The sequence below is a fragment of the Schistocerca gregaria genome, unplaced genomic scaffold (assembly GCF_023897955.1).
Source record: "Schistocerca gregaria isolate iqSchGreg1 unplaced genomic scaffold, iqSchGreg1.2 ptg000932l, whole genome shotgun sequence".
Classification (NCBI taxonomy): domain Eukaryota; kingdom Metazoa; phylum Arthropoda; class Insecta; order Orthoptera; family Acrididae; genus Schistocerca; species Schistocerca gregaria.
Window position 1 is genome coordinate 222,501 of NW_026062287.1, and position 5,000 is coordinate 227,500.

Here is a 5,000-nt window from a genome sequence, read left to right on the forward strand (position 1 = left end):
CCTTAACCTAACCCACGTTGTCCCTTAACCTAACCCACGTTGTCCCTTAACCTAACCCACGTTGTCCCTTAACCTAACCCACGTTGTCCCTTAACCTAACCCACGTTGTCCCTTAACCTAACCCACGTTGTCCCTTAACCTAACCCACGTTGTCCCTTAACCTAACCCACGTTGTCCCTTAACCTAACCCACGTTGTCCCTTAACCTAACCCACGTTGTCCCTTAACCTAACCCACGTTGTCCCTTTGCCTAACATAGTTCACTGCTCGGAATCGCTGGTGTCGTTGTTATCCTCATGTAGATGTCTTGCGAGTGTTGCTTACTTTCCACATATTCCCGCTATCCACTGTCAATTGTACTGCAATAGGACTATATCGGCCCCCCCCCCCTCTGTCCCCCTCTTTGTGTCTCTGTCCTCTCAAGCTGGTCGGTCTGGCGTGTGAGTGTTAAATGAGCCTCGCAGCTGTTCAGTTGCATTCAGATGTCGACGCCCTCAGTGTACGTCGTGGTATGGTCTGTGTCCATTGTCCGCTGATGTCGTACGCGTAACCCACACGCTGTACCGATCATCGGTAGTTACGTACAGAGTGAAGTAGTGTGATACGTGTGACTGTACGCTGGCTGTGCCCAACGGTGTCGAATCTCAATTTCCATATGTTGTGCTCGATGCTACTTGTCTCGTCTCCCAATAACAGCTAGGTTGCACTGTGGTACGCCGTAGAGGCGTGTGGGAGGAACGTACGAACGCATTGTATGTCACCCTGGGTCGCTGGGGGTGGTGGTGCGGTGAGTCAGGTCAGGTCAGGTCAGGTCAGGTCAGCGTGAGCCGTCTGATGTAGTGACGCGTGTATTCCGACTTTGTCGTATTGCCTCACACAAAGTGCTACCCTGGTGGACCGCGTTCCATATCTGGGACATGCCGCAGATGCCGGTTGACAGTGGATCGCGGAAGGGACATCGCATACTTGCGCGGGCCACCTTCCACGTGTTCTCTTCTGCACATGTCGCAGTGTGTATGTGGTCTGATGTAGCGTGTCGTGACACATGACATCCTGGCATGCAAGAATTGTTGAATTCGCAAATGTAGGTGGACATCTACGTTTACTGCCCAAGATACGCAAATGAACTGGAAATCCGTTGTTGAGCGGTTGTTCACGCTGGAGGTGAATCTGTGATGGCGACGATCGGTACAGCTATTAACCGGTTGTTTCAGCGGTACCCGCCACATCCACACACGTGACTAGGCCCATGTGGGTATGAAGCGATACGCGGCGGTGGCTTGGTGGGACTGTTCCCGGCCGGTGAAGGGGGGCCGCCCGGCGTGTTGGCCGCGCGCTGCGTGGGCGCACGCGCAACAGCCGGCTGGTGGGGGGCGCCGAGTGGCAGGAGCGCCAGCCGACGGGCCCGGCAGGCGGCGCAGCTACGCTGCGGCGCACCCTGCACGCGGCGCCTGGCGGCCAAAGTTGGTTCAGCCGAGCCCGGTGCGAAGCGCGGTGGACATCTGCAGTGTGCTGGTCTGATTGAGGACTGTGTGCGTTGAGGATGCGCCGCCGCCTGGCACTCGGCGCCGCGACGCCGTCTGCTGCTCGGTCGCCCCAGCGGTTCTCGCAGGTGGTTTGTATCGCAGTTGTGCGGACGTGTTGGCGCGTGCGCTGTGCTGGGAGAGTTCGCTTCTGCACCCAAGTGGGGCTTTGCCCTTGTGTGGCGCTGGCGTTGGAGCTGCCGGTCACCATAGGTGGCGCGTGTTGTCTCCCGCCGGCAATGCCACGACAGCACGCTCCCGGGCCTCTGTCGGCAGCGGCAAGCTCAGTTGGGAGCAAGGGTGTTCGCACTAAAACCGTCTACTCGCCTAACTCCGGGCGATTGCGCCTCTCTCGAAACCGACCAAGTACCTAGGACGGCGCTGCGCGCCGCCGGGACCTGAGAGGGTTTCGAGGTGTATCGTGCAGGGGAGCTCGGCCTCCTCCTGTTTGCAGAATAATTGAGCGGACGCTTGCGTGTTCGCGCGGGCCCCCGGGACACACTCCCGGGCGGCCGGCTGCTCAGCTCTAGTTGACGCAGCTCCCTGGTTGATCCTGCCAGTAGTCATATGCTTGTCTCAAAGATTAAGCCATGCATGTCTCAGTACAAGCCGCATTAAGGTGAAACCGCGAATGGCTCATTAAATCAGTTATGGTTCCTTAGATCGTACCCACGTTACTTGGATAACTGTGGTAATTCTAGAGCTAATACATGCAAACAGAGTCCCGACCAGAGATGGAAGGGACGCTTTTATTAGATCAAAACCAATCGGATTGGCTTGTCTGGTCCGTTTGCCTTGGTGACTCTGAATAACTTTGGGCTGATCGCACGGTCCTCGTACCGGCGACGCATCTTTCAAATGTCTGCCTTATCAACTGTCGATGGTAGGTTCTGCGCCTACCATGGTTGTAACGGGTAACGGGGAATCAGGGTTCGATTCCGGAGAGGGAGCCTGAGAAACGGCTACCACATCCAAGGAAGGCAGCAGGCGCGCAAATTACCCACTCCCGGCACGGGGAGGTAGTGACGAAAAATAACGATACGGGACTCATCCGAGGCCCCGTAATCGGAATGAGTACACTTTAAATCCTTTAACGAGTATCTATTGGAGGGCAAGTCTGGTGCCAGCAGCCGCGGTAATTCCAGCTCCAATAGCGTATATTAAAGTTGTTGCGGTTAAAAAGCTCGTAGTTGGATTTGTGTCCCACGCTGTTGGTTCACCGCCCGTCGGTGTTTAACTGGCATGTATCGTGGGACGTCCTGCCGGTGGGGCGAGCCGAAGGGGTGCTTTCGCGTCCCGAGGCGGACCCCGTTTAAATCCTACCAGGGTGCTCTTTGTTGAGTGTCTCGGTGGGCCGGCACGTTTACTTTGAACAAATTAGAGTGCTTAAAGCAGGCAAGCCCGCCTGAATACTGTGTGCATGGAATAATGGAATAGGACCTCGGTTCTATTTTGTTGGTTTTCGGAACCCGAGGTAATGATTAATAGGGACAGGCGGGGGCATTCGTATTGCGACGTTAGAGGTGAAATTCTTGGATCGTCGCAAGACGAACAGAAGCGAAAGCATTTGCCAAGTATGTTTTCATTAATCAAGAACGAAAGTTAGAGGTTCGAAGGCGATCAGATACCGCCCTAGTTCTAACCATAAACGATGCCAGCCAGCGATCCGCCGCAGTTCCTCCGATGACTCGGCGGGCAGCCTCCGGGAAACCAAAGCTTTTGGGTTCCGGGGGAAGTATGGTTGCAAAGCTGAAACTTAAAGGAATTGACGGAAGGGCACCACCAGGAGTGGAGCCTGCGGCTTAATTTGACTCAACACGGGAAACCTCACCAGGCCCGGACACCGGAAGGATTGACAGATTGATAGCTCTTTCTTGATTCGGTGGGTGGTGGTGCATGGCCGTTCTTAGTTGGTGGAGCGATTTGTCTGGTTAATTCCGATAACGAACGAGACTCTAGCCTGCTAACTAGTCGCGTGACATCCTTCGTGCTGTCAGCGATTACTTTTCTTCTTAGAGGGACAGGCGGCTTCTAGCCGCACGAGATTGAGCAATAACAGGTCTGTGATGCCCTTAGATGTTCTGGGCCGCACGCGCGCTACACTGAAGGAATCAGCGTGTCTTCCTAGGCCGAAAGGTCGGGGTAACCCGCTGAACCTCCTTCGTGCTAGGGATTGGGGCTTGCAATTGTTCCCCATGAACGAGGAATTCCCAGTAAGCGCGAGTCATAAGCTCGCGTTGATTACGTCCCTGCCCTTTGTACACACCGCCCGTCGCTACTACCGATTGAATGATTTAGTGAGGTCTTCGGACTGGTACGCGGCATCGACTCTGTCGTTGCCGATGCTACCGGAAAGATGACCAAACTTGATCATTTAGAGGAAGTAAAAGTCGTAACAAGGTTTCCGTAGGTGAACCTGCGGAAGGATCATTACCGACTAGACTGCATGTCTTTCGATGTGCGTGTCGTGTCGCGCAACACGCTACCTGTACGGCAGTGGCCGTGCGCCGCGTGCGGAACCACGCGTGCCTCTCAAAACTAGCGGAAGTGTTGTTGTTGTTGTGTGGTACGAGCGCTGAAGCTCTGGAGCGGCTGGCCTGCGGTACCTGGCGCCTGGCGCCGGTTTTGAATGACGTTCGCCCGAGTGCCTGTCCGCTCCGGTGTGGAGCCGTACGACGCCCATCGGCTGTGAGGCCGTTGGACACAAAAAAAATAGTGGAACAGGGGCCGTCAGACGCCTCAGTCCCGCAAATGCTACTGTCTTGAAAGAGACAGTGGGAGACTGAAAAGGAAAAGATCACCCAGGACGGTGGATCACTCGGCTCGTGGGTCGATGAAGAACGCAGCAAATTGCGCGTCGACATGTGAACTGCAGGACACATGAACATCGACGTTTCGAACGCACATTGCGGTCCATGGATTCCGTTCCCGGGCCACGTCTGGCTGAGGGTCGGCTACGTATACTGAAGCGCGCGGCGTTTGTCCCGCTTCGGAGACGTGGGAGTGTCGTGGTCGCCTGTGTGGCCGGCCGCGTCTCCTTAAACGTGCGATGCGCGCCCGTCGCCTGGCGGTTCGCATACCGGTACTTTCTCGGTAGCGTGCACAGCCGGCTGGCGGTGTGGCGTGCGACACCTCGTACAACGACCTCAGAGCAGGCGAGACTACCCGCTGAATTTAAGCATATTACTAAGCGGAGGAAAAGAAACTAACAAGGATTCCCCCAGTAGCGGCGAGCGAACAGGGAAGAGTCCAGCACCGAACCCCGCAGGCTGCCGCCTGTCGTGGCATGTGGTGTTTGGGAGGGTCCACTACCCCGACGCCTCGCGCCGAGCCCAAGTCCAACTTGAATGAGGCCACGGCCCGTAGAGGGTGCCAGGCCCGTAGCGGCCGGTGCGAGCGTCGGCGGGACCTCTCCTTCGAGTCGGGTTGCTTGAGAGTGCAGCTCCAAGTGGGTGGTAAACTCCATCTGAGACTAAAT

At 56.1% G+C, this 5,000-nt stretch overlaps 3 non-coding genes across 3 annotated transcripts in view; all 3 read left to right on the forward strand.

Moving 5' to 3' along the window:
- The first annotated feature begins 2,062 nt into the window (after positions 1-2,062).
- Positions 2,063-3,955, forward strand: LOC126325680 (small subunit ribosomal RNA). Its single transcript, XR_007560277.1, has one exon. It is a non-coding gene; the product is annotated as a small subunit ribosomal RNA (ribosomal RNA).
- A 365-nt stretch (positions 3,956-4,320) lies between these two features.
- LOC126325663 (5.8S ribosomal RNA) lies at positions 4,321-4,475 on the forward strand. Its single transcript, XR_007560260.1, has one exon. It is a non-coding gene; the product is annotated as a 5.8S ribosomal RNA (ribosomal RNA).
- Positions 4,476-4,663: 188 nt separating this feature from the next.
- Positions 4,664-5,000, forward strand: part of LOC126325634 (large subunit ribosomal RNA) — a 4,222-nt gene continuing 3,885 nt past the window's right edge. Inside the window, exon 1 of the ribosomal RNA XR_007560234.1 lies at positions 4,664-5,000. This exon is cut by the window's right edge and continues 3,885 nt beyond it. This is a non-coding gene — a ribosomal RNA (large subunit ribosomal RNA).